At 42.8% G+C, this 21526-nt stretch overlaps 2 long non-coding RNA genes and 1 pseudogene across 2 annotated transcripts; 2 read left to right on the top strand and 1 right to left on the bottom strand.

The window, feature by feature from the left end:
• Positions 1–2178: 2178 nt before the first annotated feature.
• LOC124689451 lies at positions 2179–5784 on the bottom strand (annotated as a pseudogene).
• Positions 5785–6992: 1208 nt separating this feature from the next.
• LOC124688607 lies at positions 6993–7409 on the top strand. The gene is made up of 3 exons (XR_006998579.1): positions 6993–7104; positions 7175–7275; positions 7367–7409. It is a non-coding gene; the product is annotated as an uncharacterized LOC124688607 (long non-coding RNA).
• Positions 7410–7665: 256 nt separating this feature from the next.
• On the top strand, positions 7666–8808 carry LOC124686198. Its single transcript, XR_006997749.1, has 3 exons — positions 7666–7685; positions 7840–7950; positions 8667–8808. It is a non-coding gene; the product is annotated as an uncharacterized LOC124686198 (long non-coding RNA).
• Positions 8809–21526: the final 12718 nt, after the last annotated feature.

Below are 21526 nucleotides of genomic sequence, written 5' to 3'. Positions count from 1 at the left end.
GAGTCAGTTTACCTATCTCTCTCCACCTCAAGAAGCAAACATTTGTGTGAACTGTGCATTGATTCCTACATACTTGCATATTGCACTTGTTATATTACTCTATGTTGACAATTATCCATGAGATATACATGTTATAAGTTGAAAGCAACCGCTGAAACTTCATCTTCCTTTGTGTTGCTTCAATACCTTTACTTTGATTTATTGCTTTATGAGTTAACTCTTATGCAAGACTTATTGATGCTTGTCTTGAAGTACTATTCATGAAAAGTCTTTGCTTTATGATTCAGTTGTTTACTCATGTCATTACCATTGTTTTGATCGCTGCATTCATTACATATGCTTACAAATAGTATGATCAAGATTATGATGGCATGTCACTTCAGAAATTATCTTTGTTATCGTTTTACCTGCTCGGGACGAGCAGAACTAAGCTTGGGGATGCTGATACGTCTCCAACGTATCGATAATTTCTTATGTTCCATGCCACATTATTGATGATATCTACATGATATATGCACATTATATGTCATATTTATGCATTTTCTGGAACTAACCTATTAACAAGATGCCGAAGAGCCAGTTGCTGTTTTCTGCTGTTTTTGGTTTCAGAAATCCTAGTAAGGAAATATTCTCGGAATCGGACGAAATCAAGACCCGGGTCCCTATTTTTCCACGAAGCTTCCGGAAGACCGAAGAGTCAACGAAGTGGGGCCACGAGGTGGCCGGACTACAGGGCGGCGCGGCCCCGGCCCTGGCCGCGCCGACCTATCGTCCGGGCCCCTCGCGCCGCCTCTTGACCTACCCTTTCGCCTACAAATAGCCTCCGTGACGAAACCCCCGAGCATCGAGAGCCACGATACGGAAAACCTTACTGAGACGCAGCCGCCGCCAATCCCATCTCGGGGGATTCAGGAGATCGCCTCCGGCACCCTGCCGGAGAGGGGATTCATCTCCCGGAGGACTCTACACCGCCATGGTCGCCTCCGGAGTGATGAGTGAGTAGTTCACCCCTGGACTATGGGTCCATAGCAGTAGCTAGATGGTTGTCTTCTCCTCATTGTGCTTCATTGTTGGATCTTGTGAGCTGCCTAACATGATCAAGATCATCTATCCGTAATTCTATATGTTGTGTTTGTCGGGATCCGATGGATAGAGAATACTATGCTATGGTAATTATCAAGTTATTACATATGTGTTGTTTATGATCTTGCATGCTCTCCGTTATTAGTAGAGGCTCTGGCCAAGTTTTTACTCTTAACTCCAAGAGGGAGTATTTATGCTCGATAGTGGGTTCATGCCTGCATTGATACCTGGGACAGTGACAGAAAGTTCTAAGGTTGTGTTGTGCTGTTGCCACTAGGGATAAAACATTGATGCTATGTCCGAGGATGTAGTTGTTGATTACATTACGCACCATACTTAATGCAATTGTCTGTTGCTTTGCAACTTAATACCGGAAGGGGTTCGGATGATAACTCGAAGGTGGACTTTTTAGGCATAGATGCAGTTGGATGGCGGTCTATGTACTTTGTCGTAATGCCCAATTAAATCTCACTATATTTATCATGTCATGTATGTGCATTGCGGTGCCCTCTCTATTTGTCAATTGCCCGACTGTAATTTGTTCACCCAACATGCTTTATCTTATGGGAGAGACACCTCTAGTGAACTGTGGACCCCGGTCCATTCTTTTATACTGAAATACAATCTACTGCAATACTTGTTTTACTGTTTTCTGCAAACAATCATCTTCCACACAATACGGTTAATCCTTTGTTACAGCAAGCCGGTGAGATTGACAACCTCACTGTTTCGTTGGGACAAAGTACTTGGTTTGTGTTGTGCAGGTTCCACGTTGGCGCCGGAATCTCTGGTGTTGCGCCGCACTACATCCCGCCGCCATCAACCTTCAACGTGCTTCTTGGCTCCTCCTGGTTCGATAAACCTTGGTTTCTTTCTGAGGGAAAACTTGCTGCTGTGCGCATCATACCTTCCTCTTGGGGTTCCCCAACGAACGTGTGAAATACACGCCATCAGGCACTGACATGCTCTTCGTCCTCGGCAGGACATGCTACTGTTTCTGGGCCTACCAGCAGGGAATGGCGCTGCCGTGGTGCTCACCCTGGACATTCATCCTTGGAAGATGGGACATATCGACAGATCATATTTTTGTAACATCTACATATCTGAATTGTAAAAGGAGACTCATTATGCTTAAAACCATGACATAAAAGAGAAACTCCAACCAAAACAAAAGCTCACTTCCAAGAAAAAACTGAAATCATAGTAACTGTTGCATCAACCCTACTCCTCTATCGGCAACATTACTATAAGCAAATATATATTAATTTTGAAAGTTAACTTGTGGAGCAACCGAAAATTACGTACCATCAGAGAACATTGAAATTAGGAAGTACATCATTGTGGTAGATGTGAGGAGAATAAGTTATTACTGTTAAGATTCTAACTAATTTTTATTCTTTAAAATTGATTGTGCCGTAATTAGCGTTGAGATGGAATAGCAAACTACCTACCTTGATTGATGTACAATCCAAATATGGCAGCTAACTCTTCCAGCAGATGTTTTACCATAATAACAGACATAATGTCAAACCAAGCACCATGGACCTTTAAATAAAAGCACAATCATCAATTGGTTAACCTCATGGAAAAGATCAATTTTTAAAATAAGGTTACCTTAGCTCGTCTGATATATATGAACTCCTAGGGCACTTATAAGCATCAACACGGGGATGAGTTTTTTTTTCCAATGCAGTTACAGTCAACACCAATCTTCTTGCATTGCCACTGAAAAGAATATTATGAATATATAAGATCATACCATAAAATCAGAGCTTTGGTGTAATGACTAATATAGATCGCACTGCCAGGAACACCAAATATGGACCATGGTAGCACAATGTCATTCGCTGGACATGCAGAGTACTACATTGGGCTTGTCCTCTTAACCTTCAGACCAAAGACAGATTAATTTAGGAACCATAATACATTAACACCATTTTCTTTTCTGCAGAATTATGAGATTACTTTAGATTAAGGAAAGACATATATTGACATATAGTTTACTTATTATCCATACAAACATGGTCTATGTACACGAACACCATATCATTACTACCCAGTGCTCCTTGGGAGATTGTCACACCAGTCATAAACAACCTACTCCTCCATGATTCTGCTACATAATATTATACCTTCAACGCACATGGAAATGACATAAAAGGTATTATAGACTAATGACAATGGGATTAAAAAATACTTAAGCTTTTCTAGCACATAGATAACTAATACTGCTAAGCTATAATTCGAGCATAGTTTCAATGGGCAAAGAAGATCGATTAAAATATAAATGTTCATAGGTAGACCTTTTATTTTCAAATGCACTGCCTCGGAGACAACACAACCGAACTGAACCGTAGGTATGTGAGTTGCAAGTCTCTCTTATGTATCCATTCTCTAAAAGAAATAGATAGATAACAGGGCATGTAGGGACATGAACATCTGGTGCTGATCAAAGAACAACAGGAATGCTCTAGTACTTTTAGGTTGACATGCACACGAAATGTGCATATTTTCTTCAACAGACCTACATATATCCGAGAGAGATACAAAGTAGGTATCAGGCTCGGCAAGCCAAAAAAAGCTGCCGATAAATAATTGGGCTGCCACATTGAAGAACTTGGGTGAGATGTAGCACTCAGCTAGATGAACTATTATGGCTTGTAAATGCGACAGTGCACTGTCATATTCATGCCTTGTAGTTATCGCATGGAGATATTCAGATTTATCAACAAAGACGGTATATTTGCTCAAGAACAACCATGTAGATGTGTACTGTGGCAGCAAACCTCCTCACATTTCATCTTCAGCAGAAAAACATGTGGTATGGCATGGAGAACAATATCTCTTTTAACACCATCGTGATGCTTTTCCATGAGCTTCCGCGTCTGACAGTTGGCAGCAGCCATGTCAGCAGGTCCATAACAATCATACTGTTATCAGCACTGAAAATGCATAAACTCTTGGTTCCATCGTATGCCCTTCATTTATCATGTTAAAAAAAATACTGCAGGCATCTCAATTTATAACTTATAAATTTTGTGAAGAAGCAAAAAAAATCTTTTGGAAGCGTACTCTGTCATCCAAATATCCCATTCCACAGTAAGAAAATTAAATTCCACAATAAACACTAATTAATAGGTACTTCTCTTTCAAACTGAAATCTGCATAGTGAAGTTGAGAAAGGGGCCTCTGGTGAGACATTTGTGCATTATTCTTTTCAATGTTGGAGAATCGTGACCACATCAAGGCTTGTGAATAGTGGCATTATTAGATGGGTCTTGACTTGTGGAGGAGATGAATACTAAGAATTGTCTGAACATCAATTCGTATGCACATTGGGTGGCCTAATCATGTAAATTAAGAGCACACCGATTTACTAAATCAACACTCTGTCAACCTACGACAAAACCATCTTTAGTCTCTGTTGGTCTTGCTCTGTAGAATATATAACACCAACTAATTCAGTATCATGATTGTATACTGCTGGAGCTCACTGTACAAATGGGGAAAAACATGATGCAGCAAAGAGCCTAATTCTAAATTTTAACCAAATGGCACACCCATGATTGGCACTGATTTCTAGTCGTAATTATAATGTAGTATCATCAAGGCAACTTAGACATAATAAAGGCCTGATCCTGATCAACAAAAACAGAAGCTAAGGGTTCAATATAGCTTAGTACATACCTGATCCAGCGACAGTAATGGCCTGGCGGTACTTCTTGTCCTGAACGTCCCCGGCAGTGAAGACACCCTTGACACTGGTGTGCGTGGAGCCCGGCTTGGTGGCCACGTAGCCCTCGGAGTCGAGCTCGAGCTGTGGACCGAGAAACTTGGTCGCTGGTTCATGCCCGATGGCGAAGAAGAGCCCTGCCACCTGGAAGTCGGACACCTCGCCGCTGACCAGGTTCTTCACCTTGACGCCCGCCAAGGGGCCACTGTCCGAGCCGCCGTAGGCCTCGACGACCTCGGAGTACCAGACGACCTGGATTTTGGGGTTGGAGAGAGCGTGGGCCCGCATGATCTTGGAGGCGTGGAAGGCGTCGCGGCGGTGGATGATGTAGACGCGCGAGCCGTACTTGGTGAGAAAGTTGGCCTCCTCCATGGCCGAGTCCCCGCCGCCGACGACGGCGATGAGCTTGTTCCGGAAGATGGGCGCGGCGCCGTCGCCCACGGCGCAGGCGGAGATCCCTCGGTTCCAGAACGCGTCGGAGCCGGCTAAATGGAGGCGGCGCGCGACGGCGCCCATGGCGACGACGACGGAGTCGGCGTGGACGACGGTGTCGTCGGAGGAGACGCGGAAGGGGTGGGCGGAGAAGTCGACGGAGGTGATGGTCTCGGAGAAGAAGTTTGTCCCGAAGCGCACGGACTGGGCGTGGTAGCGGTCCATGAGGTCGATGCCGATGATGCCGTCGGGGAAGCCCGGGAAGTTCTCGACATCGGTGGCGGTGGTGAGCTGGCCTCCCGCGGCGATGTCGTTGGCGAACCAGCCCTCGAAGAGCACGGGCTTGAGCTCGGTGCCGTGTGCGCAGCCGGCCCGCTGCCGATGATGCAGAAGCGCGTGCGCAGCGTGCCCGCTGCGGGCTCCTCCATCCCGTTGGCGGCGGCGGCGGTGGTTACGGATGCGGAGGCGGCGGCGGCGGTGGCGGCGAAGGGGCGGGACCTCCGAAGCAGCTCGGCGAGCTTGGAGCATAGGCGCATCAAGGCCGGCTGAAGGGGCGACGGCGGCGGCAGCCGAGGATTTGAGTGTAATGGGGAGAGGCACCGCCGGCCGGCGGCGAAAACGGAGCAGGGAGCATCCGCCCACGGGCAAGTCGCCCACCACGGCGACGGCGACCAGCAGGAGGAACCACCCCACCAGCCGGTCCTCCATCGATAGCAGCAGGAACACGGGGATAATTGGGGAGGCAATGGACTGAGAGAGGGAGGAGGAATTTGCTTCGGGCGTTGTGAGGATGAATAAAGAGAGAGAGGGGAAATCTGGAGTTCTCGAGAGAGGCCACCTGTGGAGATAACATGCAAAGTGGTGGTGCTACGTGTAGGCAAGAAATCTGCCGACAACAACTGGGACAACGCAGAGGCTGGAACAATGCCAAAGCCACACAGCGTGAACATCAAAAGAAGCTGAACTCAGAAGCATATCAACGGAACAACACACGCGTTAGTACTAAATGAATCCATGGCTCCCATAATAATCTCACACGCACCAAAACATCTGCACACCGAAAGACAATGTGCAATTAAACACCTACGTGTCTCCACGATGTGAACTCAAAAAAAATCCAAAAATCTGAGAAAAATCAAACCTGTTCACGTTTAGTATAGTATATATACTAAGTAAACATGTCTATGTAATGTAACTGCCTATGTGACATGATAAATCATGACTTTCTTTACTAATCATAGCCATGAAATCTTTGACCAGTCACCTTTTTTATGAACACTTTCCAACAACTGCCCGGCAAAAGAAAATGAATAAATAAATTATTAATTACTTGGTATCAGGAAATGAACGAAAGAGGCCGATATAGTGCGATAATGATTGAAATTACCTGTTGAGCATGTAAATCAGGCTGTTGTACTCCTCAGGATCTTTATCTAATGGGTCCATGATATAAACTTTTCCCGAATCAACTCTAATGATTAGCAGAATGTAGTGGAAACTACGCATTCATGCATAACCACTACAACAACAACCCCTCTATAGCAACAAATACTTGGCAACGCTGCAAATATCCGTATCAAATTTTTTTCATAGATACACATGCGTGCGTTGCAGGGTATAATCCGTTGTCCATTATACAGTCCGCGAGGAATCCTATGAGCAGCCCAGCCCAAATAAGCATGATTACCTCTCCTTAACCACCGGCCACGAACCCACGCTCGCACCTGCAGTCCCACTTTCCTCCCCCAAATTAAACCTAGCCGCCTCCCTCCCTCCCCTTCCCCAGGGTGCCTCTCGGCCGTTCACCCACGAGCAGGGCCTTCATCGCCGGCGAGTAGTGGCTGCTGATGATGCAGGTGACGATCACGCCTCCAACTACTCGCCTCCTACCATCAGATCCCCTAACTCCATGAATCGCTCGTGCAGCCAAGATGTGTTTGAGCCAACTCCCTGACGTGGAGGTTTCTCGAAGAGCCGACGCGCCGATTCGCATCACAGAGGGCGCGACGGTGCAATGGAACGACAGGGTTCGAGCTCCATGTGCAATTTATGTTTTTGCCCTTGCAGATTCATCTCTCCTTTTCCCCATGGCTTTACCCGTGTTCGTAATTTTTGTAGGAATTTTGTGCATCCTTGGCAAGTGTGATGGCGTAGAGTAAGGGCAGCAGCGCGTGTGGAAGCTTCACTATATGGCGCAAGAAGAAAGCTCAAGTGGACACGCCCACAGCCCATCAACAGTAACAAGCAGCAACATGACGACTTCCATTTATTAATTCATCCCCTTTTGGCGATTTATATTCAGTCCGTTCCACTCAAGGAAGGCATACTAAAGAGACCCCTGCTAGAATTGCTTGTCTTCATTTTGACCTTCAAAAGATAAAATGCAAATGGGTGTTCAAGTATCTGATCCAAGTGTCCTGGAGAAGATCAGTCAGAGGTATCTGCATTTATCTGTTTGGCAGTTCATTAGTACTCCTTTCTGTTATATCTGAAACATATCACTATTTTTTCGTTTCGCATTTCCTAGGCTAGATCTTCATGCCTTTGGTCAATTGCAGAAAATTTATTTTCGTTTTTGTATGGTCTCCCAGAATGTTACCTTAGAAGAGAATCTGACATAACATAAAAGCAAATTGAGAAGCTCTCGAGGTTGCTGCTAACCTTGTATATAACACAAGGGAATTGATGATATTTTACTGAAGGTATGCTTTCATTATTCATGCAGCAGTTGTTTATGTTCCTATATTAATTTTGACTTCCGATATAGTTTTGCACCATTACAGTATAGATTATTTACTCCATGCTATTACTGATTTTTTTTTTACCTGCTGCTAGTTTTGGTCCGTGCCACATACAGAATCTGCCTTATAACACCAAACATAGTTCACTCTAACTAGAACATGTAGTTAATTCCTTCTCACGCTTAATTCTTCCCTCATGTTACTTGTACAACCACAACTTGCTAAAAGCTAGAAGTATCATCTCACTTATGAGTTATGACAAGATTTAGATTCATATTTTTTGGCTTCCCATGATATAGGTCTCTCTTGAAATTTTGGAATCGCACCATGGCAACCATTGGAGTTTCAAGTGACATTTTATTGACAATTCCATATAGTTAATGAAGAATTTGATATGCTGTTGCATGGACGGTCTAGTTAATTAATGTATTTTGATCTTCTGTTTGATGTATTCGTCCAGATCGCTTTGTGGTTAATTCTTATCTAGATTTCCTTTTTTATTTCCATCTGTGAGGTAGCCACAATGAGATGGACTGCAAACATGTCTTCACGCTGAATTAGCTTTGGCATGCAACCAAATGTTAGTATACCTGCAAACCTTCAAGCAAGTTAATTGACTACACGCCTTCCCTGTCTTCTACCACTTTGATGCTGAACAGAAAGTTTTGTGTGTGCAGGTTCCATACATCAGAAGACTTGCTATATCGGATATTAGCTATGAATTTGTTGGCAAAATTTAGAACGGATGTACATAGGACTAGGTAGAATATGATATTTTGATGTAACATTGTAAACTGTCTACTCTTCAAATAATTTTCATGTATGGATGGTGATTTCAATAATAAATATTGAAATTTTGTCACTGAATGCGTTCATATTCTACTGTTTGTGTGATGTGGTTTGTCACGTATGACTATATTCCTTCGCTCAGAACTAATCTACCATAGCAATCAAACCAATAGGTCCAGAAAATAGTACTTTTAATAGAATTTTAAAGCTCTACACGATATCTCCAACAACGTATACACCTGTTGCCCGAAATCTGTAGCTATTTTGCAACGATTATCCCATTGGTTACCAACGCATGCATATCTGTTGCATTATACCCTAGCAACACCCAAAAATGCAACGCATTTTTATCCGTTGGTAAAGTCGCTAGCAACGCTCATATGGCCATTTAGATACGCATAATTGCGTTGCAGTAGGGTGGTTTCTCTTGTAGTGAACTCATCAATTACACTTAACATCGAGTAAGCAAATGGAATATGTGCACAAGATAGTAACACTCACTTGATGTTGTAAGAAAATAATATGGATCCATGGGTATTTTGTTTCACTAAAAATTTTAGCAAGTTGGCCGCTATGTCCTCGGGAAAACTTTGTAGCGTAGACCAATTAATGACATATGGGTCAATGAACCCAATATCATAGACTTTGTTTCTTCTACATGCAAAAGAATATAGTGAGGATAACTACATGCAATGAACTTGGAGAGATAGATACTTAATTACAGAAATAAATCAGTTACAAACAATTGGAACTGACGACAAATTTGTCGAGGGCGTCTAGATTGAATAATTGAAACAATTCTTCAAGCTCAATGGCTATGGAGTCTTGACAGTAGTAATGATCATCTCGTACCGCCACCATTAGATAATTGTGATCTCCCTTCGTGATTTTCTCGTACCACTCATGCAATTTTCGCATTTGTGTTAGTAGGAGTGGGATATGCTCAAGTCTAACCAGAGGCTGCCCGCTGACATATTTCCATGCTAATTCATCAGCCTTGGGCATATCATCGAGGCCCAACAATTGAGCAACAGTAAGACCTCGTTGTCCCGCTACATCAGCCAGACGTAAGTTCTTATCGAAATACACCTTGAGCGGGGGGATCGATTGCTTGTCCTGTTCTCCGAGCGGGGGAACTTTTTTCCCGCTTGCACTGCTACTTCCTGTCTGCTTAGAAGGATCCTTTGGTAAGGCAATTTTCTTGCTTTGGGAGGAGATGGTGGACTTGGAGGTGTTGGTACTCTTCCGCTTTGGACGTGCTGGAGGAGACGGTGGCTTTGGAGGTGTTGGATCTTGCTGCTTGAGAGGTGGAATTGGAGGTGCTGGAGAAGACGGTGGCCTTGGAGGTGTTGCTTGCCTCCCCGGAGGAAACGGTCGCCTTGGCGCTGAGCCTGGAAACACGATGTTTTTCTTTGGCCATAGAACGATAGCACCCATGGCTTCTCGCAGTGTCGACTCTCCTTCAGCTACAGGGATGTCAAGCTCCAATGACTCATATCCCTTTACAACTTCATCCACCCCGACACGAGCATAGCCATCTTGAATCTCACTGCCATGCCAGCGTGCTCCAGGTTCACAAGGTAAAGCAAAGCCGACCGCCACCTTTATGGATATGTTCTTCATTGACTGGTGTAGCTCACAATTTGTCTTCTCCCACAAAACTTTAATGGGGTAACACAGGATGTTCGGATGCACGTTGAGAAATTTTATTCAATTTTTTTAACCTTTTAAAATAAATTTAAACTTTACTTTTCCTAATAGGTGTATCTACATCTATGAGCTAAAACGCCTTGTCCATAGTTACATTGACATTTTAGTTAGGCTATTACTATATGCTGCATAGTTCCATTAACTTTCAACCTGTCAAGTTTTCTATCAACCGAGATTTTAATTTTTTTAAAGGCATATTAATTAAGTGTTTATCTAATGGGCAACGCTAGGAATTGGAAGCCGATTTTAGCTTCCCATCGGACCTTTGTTTGGCCGTTGGATTGGAACCCGCCCAGCCGAACGATTTTCAACCAGCCCCACTAGCTCTTTCCGTGAGGAAATAAATTGCATGCGTCCGTTTAAACTGGCTCCCTGATTCACGCTGGTCTATCCAAAGCAATCTCTTAACTTTAGGAAATAATTTCGGGAAAGTATGAGCTGGGGACCAATAAAATACAAGAAATAAATCGTAGTTTTTTAATAACAGCAGTTTTGTGCCACGGGAGCATTGTCTTGTAACATTGGAAGCTCCGTTTTTGTGTGTAAAAATTTCATTGTTTCTTTCCTAATGATGGCAGATCCAACTGTTGTTTCTAACAATCACAAGTCTTATTTCCGGTGCAACTTAACTTTGCTTCCTACTCCCTTCGTCATATGAAAGTTGTCTTAGATTTGTCAAAGTTTAGACCATGGGATTGAGGGAGTATTAAGAATATTTTGCTTATCTTGGCCATCCCGATTGCTTCCAAGACAATTGAAGATTGTCACCTTTATTCTCTTATTTCCAGTGTAGAAAAGACATAGAATTATATTTGTTGGTATCAGCATTGCTTCCAATAGTTAATATTGTTTGCTTACAAATAAAATAACATTTGCTTCCAGTGTAAGTTATGTAACAAACATTTGTTTCTATCAACATTGCTTCCAAAAGAGCATATAACTTGCTTCCAAAAGGTAATAGTATATGCTTCGAAAGAAACAAATATTTGTTTCTATAAACATAATCATTGATTCATGCGTAGGACATAATTTTCTTCCAGATAAAAATAGCTTTTGCTTCCAAATATGCTATGTACAATAAGAATCGGACACAGGTTTCTGTCATCTGCCACAATGCTCGTCGAACACCTCTCATGGCGCTGAGGCTCGTCGATGATCAGCAACAACGACCTCATGCGACCGCTTGTAACCCTTCCTGCCGTGCCTACACCTGCTGGTATAGGGCACCAAGTTACTAGGATTAGCACAATGGTTTGCTTCCGACAGCATGAAGAAGTCCCCTGCCCGCCAGCGGTGCTTCAAACAAGAGACGTTGATCATCGTAATCCCAATCTCGACGTGCTCAGGTTGTAGCCGGACGATGGCAGCCATTGGGAAAAATCAGTGGAATGTTTTGACTTGAATAATGAGCAACATATATGAGAAATGTAGGAAGCATGAGGAAATGTTTAAAACACAAAGCTACTGTGAATTTAAACATTAAATTAAGAAAAGGTAGAAGCATGGTTCCATTTATGCAAGTTTTCAAGAAGAAACATAACTAGTAGCTACAGGACAATATTTAAATTGCAATGGTGCTGAAAATGACAGTGCCAAAATGAATAAGGAAGAAGCATGGTTATATGCAGCAAAGATAACATATAATTTACATGTGAAGCACGGTAATTTTGAAGCAAGAAATTTGTGCCTCCAATGCATAAATCACATCTATTGGAAGCATAGAAATTTCATATGCCCTTTTACGTGCAGCACGTAGCAGACATCAGTGCTATCTCAACTCTGTATTGGAAGCATAGAAAATTGCATATAGACTATCTCAATATTGTAAACTTTAGATTAGTGATATCTCAAGGGACTGATCATGTGGATGCGTAATCATATGATGAAAGTTAACCAGCTCTCTATGTCACTTCACGAAGATCAAAAAACCTAGATTGAGAAATAGGTTAGTTGGAATTACCCATTCTAGTTGTTCAAGGAGGCAGCCTTGGCCCACACCTTCGTGCGCAGTCTACATACCCACTGGACCGCCGGCCGCTGGAGGTCATGGAGGCATCGAAGACGACTCCCCGCAGCGCAGCAGATGCATGCCGTCGCAGGCCTTGAACCAGGTGGAGGCGCAGGTGTCAGCTGCGATGGGAGATGACGACACGGCTGGGAGAGGTGTGGCGGCGCGCCAAGGTGGGGATAGGAGTTACACGACGGTGGGAGAGAAGAGGCGACGGCGACATGAGATCGATCCGGGAAAGAGATGACCGACTGGGATTTTTGGGAAGGATTGAGAAGGAGCTAATTGGCCACAAATTTCGGGTGGAGGTGGTCAACGTGCCAGTTAATGGGCTTAATTTGTTTCCATGAGAAACCTTCATGCACGCGGGCCGTGCGATGTAATGGTAACGGACGGCATCGGATCCGTCCGATGTTTTGCAGACCATCAGACTACGATATCTAGTGTTTACCTTATCTAATGTGGCTCCCGTCTTGTCATACTTCTCTCCGTTTGCACTTTCAGAACATTTCATGATTGGCATAAATTGATAGCTCTCCAAGCATTAATTAAGAGAGTAGAACTACAATGGATTAGATTATCATGGAGTTTTATTGTTGAAGGTAAATTTCGCATAAATGTAGGGAGCATTGATACACATACATCCTAGCTAATCAATCTCGAGAAAATCAGATATCACACAATTATTTCACAATACACGTACAATCAATAAATATCAACAAAAGAAACGGCAAACCATTAATATCTCCACTAATATCTTTAATTAAGTGCAAAATCCATGCATGGATCTTGGCATTTTGGTCTCGTAATCTAATCATGCATAACCATTAGATGAATTGTAAATTTTGGGTTGCAAGGTTGACGCCATACTTTTACTAGAAAAATCATCCCCATACTAAATTTTGCAGGAAGGAATGTTCTTTTGTCCAATCAATCACACAAGTATTTGTCTAAAATTACTACAAGTGTTTTCTCGGACTCTATTGTTAGCACAACCGTTTGGATGTAAGATACAAAATTCAGCATATATTTGTGTCTAGGTCAATAAATAAATTTTGCCAAGTTACACTATCTAATATTAGTGTAGGGAAGCCAAGCCTTGTGAAAATTGTAACAAGAATCAACATGAGATCCAGAATCCATGGACATAGGATTAAGATATAGGGTTTAGTTACCATGGTGGCAATTGGAGTTCTCGTGTAGGATTACAGGAATACGCCAAGATGGTGAACTTGACGACCATCTAGAACTCCTGCCGCCATTAGAGCAAGCGGAAGAAGTGGGAGACCAAGATGATCTAGAAAACAAGATAACAAATATTGGCATAAAGGAGAGGAACCGATGAGTAGTACAACAGTTCCAACGGCGGTGCATGGTTGCATTACAGGGCGATAACGACGGTGAAGGTGCAAGGTTGTGTAGGTGTTGGTGCAAGAACAAGGAACCGTAAGAAATTTTGGTGGCGGTGGCCACTACAACAAAGGATAAGAGTCTATCGGGGATTCAGGGGTTAAGGCTGAACATGGGTTGGACCTAGGGTTTGCCTAGTTTGAGTGTTGTGGTTTGAAACCACACCAACCCGCCAAATCAGTCCACCTGCTCCAATCCAAACGCCATGTTGGCTAAAGCCATTTAAAACCATCCTACCAATGAAGTTATTTATTATTTAAAATATATATTAAAAAATATAGTACATATGTAACAAAATAAATGCTAATGAGTTAAAAAGTAGCTTATGTATGTGATAAATATGTCAATGCATTATATAAGAAATGTTCATATGTTACAGAAATGAAGTTGATTCATAGTTAAAATATTCATATAAAAGATAAAAAAAATGTTCATTGTATATAAAAAGTGTGGCAAAAAATAAAAAAACGAAAACGAATGAAAAATTCAATTTTTTAAGGAAAAGTAGGTATGGGCGTATGCCAGTGGTATGCGACGAGTCTGTACGAATCGCTAAGAGCGACAAATAGGAATGGCCATTCGGATGGCGAGTTCTAGTCCAGCATTCTTTGATGGGCCGGACGTGTAACTATACCCCGGTCAACCCTTACCCCCAGTGCGCCAAATTGTTGGTGGTATTTGGGCATCATCGGCTCCCCTAAATTTGGTGCGCTCGTGGTAATATTGCACCGGCGCACCACTTTTTTGGCGCGCCGTCAGTAGCTCGGGACACTTACGCGGCTATAAGCCTTTTCCTAGTAGTGTACTAAATCGAGCAACATGTTTGGTCTGTGAGAGTCATACACGCTGGTCGTTGGTCTTGCCAGCCGCGAGCTTGGATGGCAGTGGCACGACGGTGCCTAACTATTCAGATCTGAGATGATTTTTTCTAAAAAAAATGTTATTAGCCTTCATCTCGTTAAAAGATAAAATTCGAGAACATATTGTACCCTAATATTTAGCAAATTATTATGAATTTATTCTTCAACGCATAACAATATGTATACTTTTATTGTCTACAACAAAATGCATGCATATTATAAAAGAAATGTTTATATGTCGTAAAAATGATGTTGACACATATTTAAAATATCCATGGAAAACAAAATAAATGTTCATTGTATATTAAAAGTGTGGCATCCTTATTGTCCTTCAGCAATTTGTTGGTACAAAGGCTGGATGTATTGGTATATTCGCGATATTAATATATTATTTTTATCCAAAAATATAAAAATAAAGAGTGTGGCAAAAAAAGGAAAAAAAGATAAAATCTGTTCAAAAACAAGAATGGAAAAAACAAGTATAAGGAAAAGCAGGGTTAAATGGGCCGGCCCGCTTACGCATCTGAGTCCGTACGCGTCACTAGGAGCGACAAATCTATAAGGATGCCGGGCTCCAGTCCAGTATTATCAGATGGGCCGGACATGTACCTCGGTGAGCTGGACCCTCGTCGGGCCCGTCTCGCTCCGACGACGACGAAGCGGATAAGACCACTGCTCCCACCACGGCGAACGAAGCTCAGCTTCCCTCCCCTCCGATCCAATGGCGTTCCCCTGCCCCCGCCCCCGCTCCCTCTTCCTCTCCTTCCCCAAATCCCCGGCGCCGCCGCTCGCCGTCCCAGCCAAGCACCATCCTGCCTCCACCGCCTCTGTCTCAATCCCCTTTGGCGTACACGTCGTCTCCTCCTCCTCCAATGCCCCCTCACTAGCACCATCGCCGCCACCGCCTCCTCCCCGCACAGACGGTGTAGGTCCCGCGGCGCCAATGCAGGGCGACGTTTACCTAGGGTGGCAGCTGGCGGCCGCTGCCGCTGCCGCCGCCGGCGCGCGGGTCCAGCTCCAGGCCGCGCTGCTGTGGGACGTCATCGAGTTCGGCATGGACGAGGATGGAGATGATCAAGCGGCTCTGGCCGCACTACACCGCGCCATGCCACCGGAGTTTGTGTGGACGCTCGCGGTGAAGGACTGCGCTAAGAAGGCGTGGGAGACAATCAAGAGTCAAGACGACGAGGCTGGGATGCGAGCGCATTCACGAAGCCAAGGCGCAGACGCGTCGACGCGAGTTCGAGGAACTCCGGTTCAAGCCCGGTGAGTCGATCGAGGACTTCGCGCTTCGTCTGACGGCCATCATCAACGACCTGCAACTGCTCGGCAACACCGTCGACGAGTACAAGGCCGTCCTGAAGTGTTTGTGTGTGGTGTCGCGCAAGTACCGGCCGATGGTCATGGCCATTGAGCTGACAAACAACCTCAAAGAGGTATCGATCGAGGAGCTCACCGGCCGCTTCATCACCGGCGAAGAGGGCTACGACCTTGATGATGTCACTGACAACATTGGCAAGCTCCTCCTAAGTCCTAACTGAGGAGGAGTGGGCCGCAAGCGAGCGCCAGAGCGCGCCCGGCAGCAGCGGCAAGCCCGTGCACAAGACCAAGCAGCAGGACGCTAGCAAGGCCGGCAACATCTCAACCGGCAATGGCGGCAGTGGTGAGCGCCGAAAGGGAAACTGTTGGTACTGTGGGAAAGTGGGGCATTGGGCAAAGGAATGCCGGAAGGCTAAGCGCGATCGCGAGCAGCAGGAGCAAGCCAACCTACTACAAGCCGATGAGCAGCAAGGACCGGCCATTCTCATGGCCGTCGTAACGGAGGTCGAGCACACGGATGCTATCGCTGATGGGGTTCGTAGCATAGAAAACAAAAAATTTCCTACCGCAAAGACGAATAAATCCAAGATCCAATCTATGGAACACCCAAGATCTAATCTACAAGATCGAAGCAACGAGATGGAGATGAGACTAACCCTCGAAGATTCCAAAGCTTACGAGAATAATCTCGTTGTTGGTGTAGACGATCGTCCCCGGTGCTGCAATCCGGCAGCACTTTCGTACTCGGTCGCGCGTACGGTGTCGATGAAGCTCCTTCCTCTCCCGTTCCAGCGGGCAGCGGAGGTGTGGTAGATCCCCTCGGAATCCCAGCAGCACGACGGCGTGGTGATGGTGGTGGAGGAGAATTCCTGCGCAGGGCTTCGCCTAAGCCGGAGCAGGAGAACCGGGAGGGAGGAGAGGTGGCAAATTAGGGTTGCGTTCGGAGAGGCTATGGCCGGCCAACCCACCCCTCTTTATATAGTGGGGAAATAGGGTTAGGGTTTCCCAAAACCCATCTAGGGCCGGCGCCTGGTGGGCCCACACCATACCCAGGCGCGGCCTGGGGTGGGCCCGCGCCAAGGTGTGGTGTGGCCCACTCCCGGCCTTTCTCCGTCTCCCCTTTTGACTCCGTCTGCGTGACAGAAAAATAAGAACTTCTGTTTTTGTTTTGTCCAATTCCGAGAATATTTCCAGAACAACTTTTCTGAAATACAAAACAGCAGAATTCTTCCAGAACAATTCCGAAACACATCTTGCCTCCGGACCATTCCGGACCTCCTCGTGATGTCTTGGATCCCATCCTAGACTCCGAACAATATTCGGTCTCCATCTCATATTCCGTATCTACTAAACAACATCGAACCTTAAGCGCGTCACCCTACGGTTCGTGAACTATGCAGACATGATCGAGACTCCTCTCCGATCAATAACCAATAGCGGGACCTGGAGATCCATAATGGCTCCCACACATTCAACGATGACTTAGTGATCGTTTGAACCATTTACATACGATACCGATTCCCTTTGTCACGCGATATTTTACTTGTCCGAGGTTCGATCATCAGTATCTCCATACCTTGTTCAACCTCGTTACCGACAAGTACTCTTTACTCGTTACCGTGGTATGTTATCTCTTGTGATCCAATCACATGCTTGCAAGCTAATCAGACGACATTCCACCGAGAGGGCCCAGAGTATATCTATCCGTCATCGGGATGGACAAATCCCACTCTTGATCCATATGCCTCAACTCATACTTTCCGAATACTTAATCCCACCTTTATAACCACCCATTTACGCGAGTGGCGTTTGATGTAATCAAAGTACCCTTCCGGTATAAGTGATTTACATGATCTCATGGTCGAAGGACTAGGTAACTATGTATCGAAAGCTTATAGCAAACTGAACTTAATGACATGATCTTATGCTATGCTTATTTGGGTGTGTGTCCATTATATCATTCACCTAATGACATAACCTTGTTATTAATAACATCCAATGTTCATGATCACGAAACCATGATCATCTATTAATCAACAAGCTAGTTATACAAGAGGCTTACTAGGGACTCCTTGTTGTTTACATAACACACATGTATCAATGTTTCGGTTAATACAATTATAGCATGGTATGTAAACATTTATCATAAATACAAAGATATATTATAATAACCGTTTTATTATTGCCTCTTGGGCATATCTCCAATAGTCTCCCACTTGCACTAGAGTCAATAATCTAGTTTACATTTGTAAAGATATAACACCTTGGCCTTCCGGTGTTTTATCATGTTTTGCTCACGGGAGAGGTTTTAGTCAACGGATCTGACATGCTCAGAAACGTATGTATTTTGCAATTCATTTGCGTCTCAACGCATCACTCATTTTCCAAATGAGTCGGCATTGAATATGTTTGGTCTTCTGGTGGAACCTTAATTCCGCGGTCTGAAATATGTCACTAATATTGTCATACACAATATAGCTTCAAAGTTCTGGCACTATCGGAACTACACCAAGTTCTCAAAGAACTTCTTGACTTAACATCCTCAATCATTGTCAAAACAATGACATACTCTGCCTTCTTTTGTAGAATCCGTCACAATATTTAGAACTGATCTAAATCTAGCATAGACTTCTTCTAGCTCATTGTGCTCTTTTAAACAACACTTAGCCTAATTGAGATTGAAATTTTATTTTTATATGTGATCAAACTAATATCGGTGCAACACCTTACAGCGATTTGTTTGTCATTACCCCATACAAAAACTATATATATATATCCTTGGTTCTTCTAAAGCACTCAGGGATATTCTTGCTGTTGTCCAATGATCATTACATGAATCATTCTGGTATATGCTCGTAACACTTTAGAGCACAGGACATCTGACTTTGTACATATTATTCGTGATCTAAAGTCACTCATGTGTTTTTACTCATTGAGTGTCAAATACACTCAAGTCTTGTTAAGCCTTCACATGAAAAGAACACCTTCTTAATATTTCTATATTGAACTACTTCAATATCCATTCTATGTACTTTGACTTAAACTTATTATGTGTTTCAATCTATCTTCATAGATCTTGACACTAAATATGTTTCAGTCCATATCCTTTCATTGAAGTTAATTCTCAATGAAACCTTTTATTCACATCAAGTATATAATTACATCATTTATAATCAACGATATGTCATTTACATAAAGTATTATAAATATGTCTCAGCGCTCCCACTTAATTTCTTGCAAATGCAAGCATCTTCATCGTTTCTGATGAAATCAAAAATTCTTTGACTATTTCATCCGGTGAAGATTCCAACTCCGCGATACTCACTTCATCCAATTGAAGTTCGTATACCTATCTAGTATTCCACGGACTAGCAAAACTCTTGGTTTGTATCTAGTATACATCCTTCATACACACTTCTGGTAAGGAATGTATTTCTGCCATCTTACTATCATATCTCATAAAAGAAATATGTAGCGACTACTAGGATAATCCACATAGACTATAAGCATCGCTACGGAAGATCTAATCTTATCGTAGTCAACTCTTTGAGCTTTGTCGTAAACAACTTTTCGACAAGTCGAGCTTATTCAAGGATATTCCATCCAAGTCCATCAATTTTATAGATCCATTTACTTTCAAAAAATATTCATCTATCTTGGATTTCATGGCGCATCATAACTTCTTTGTATATAGTTGGTTTATCATTATTCAAAAACAATCCTTTGTCCATAAATCATTTATTTGATCATAAAATAAACCATATCTACATGGTTCAATAAGTACTTTCATCTCCATGACTATAACACTTTGTAGACATGGGAGCCATGATCTTCGTAGCTGCTTCCGGAACCATTTCCGATGCTGTGCTACTCTGATCATTATGCTCAGGTTCATAAACCTTATCAAGTTGTATTGTCCTCCCACTCAAATACTTCGCTAGAAACAATTTCTTGGAAATAAGCAAGAAACATCGACAAACACTTTTGTCTTTGACTCCATAGTGGAAAGAATTCTCAATCAATTCTCTGGAATAACCAACAAAGACATTCATCCGATTTTGGTTGTAAACTCATTTACTTATGCTATGCATACCAAAATTTAAGAAAGGGCTATTAGGGTTCATACCCATGCCATAACTCGTATGGTGTCATTTCAATGGATCATGGTGATGCTCTATTCAGTGTAAAAGCGGTAGTCTTTAAAGCATAATCCACAAAAATATAATGGCGTCATTTTATATTATCTCATCATTAACCCAACAGGTTTGGATACGTCTCTCGGATACTCCATCATCACTATGATACTCCAAGAAACGTGAGGTTGTAGAACGATTTCATAACTCTCTTTGATGTTCGCTAAAACTCGTAATTCAAATATTTCCACCATGATCCAATCATAGATATTTGAATTTCTTATTACGATGATTTCCACTTCATGCTGAAATTTATTTGAATCCATTCAAATGTTTCAAACTTCTTCCTTATCGAATATATCCACATATATATACTCAATTCATTGTTAGAAGTTTTCATGAAGTAGAAGAATCTCCCGCACACAACTATGCCCAATGAACCATATACATCACCATGTATGTTTCCACTAAGTTAGTTGCCCGTTCAACTCTTGGCCTATGAACGGTATTTAAGTCATTCTCTTTAGAAGAGATTTGCAAGCGCCAAATGATTCAAAAATCAAATGACTCCAAAAATCCATTTGCATGGAGTTCCTTCATGCGTTCCTTTCTAACATGACCTAAATGGCGGTTCCACAAATAAGTGGAATTCAAATCATTTGCCTTATGGCATTTTAGCGTCAGTGTTATGTATGTGTATTTCACCATTAAGATTTATAATAACTTATCCATCATACATGGAGTAATGTCATAATTTGAACAACTCATTGTTTTCATTTGACCAGAGCAAAATAACAATTATTAAGTTCTTTATTATAAATCCTAAGGGCTAGGTAGAATGCCAACGACAAACATAATAACACTTTATTATGTTCCAGACGTGCATTACTACCATATTCCTTATCAGTCACTTAGGCCATTGTATTCTTGTATTGCGTTGTGTTGTATGACATCTCATACCAACCAATCTGGTACAAATACCCAAGAATTTTATTATGTGACTAAACAAGGAATACATCCATAACATGTATATCATTTATACACACCTGAGCTAGACTTTCTAGTCTTTTCTTTCTTTCTGCCAAAATATCTTTTGTAGTTTCTCTTTTAGCTTTCCTCATTCTCAGAAAACACTTCACCTTCAATAACTTCTAGGTCCATTGGTCAAATACCAATAACCTTGAGGTTCTTACTTTGAAGTTGATCATCATATGACAAATGTTCCAGATTTCACTATTAGTAACTTTGTAATATGATGAACAATTTCACTCATAATTTTTATCCACCATATCATGATGACTTTCCGA

The sequence above is a fragment of the Lolium rigidum genome, chromosome 2 (genome assembly GCF_022539505.1).
Source record: "Lolium rigidum isolate FL_2022 chromosome 2, APGP_CSIRO_Lrig_0.1, whole genome shotgun sequence".
Taxonomy (NCBI): domain Eukaryota; kingdom Viridiplantae; phylum Streptophyta; class Magnoliopsida; order Poales; family Poaceae; genus Lolium; species Lolium rigidum.
This window is presented reverse-complemented; position numbering and strand designations above follow the sequence as displayed.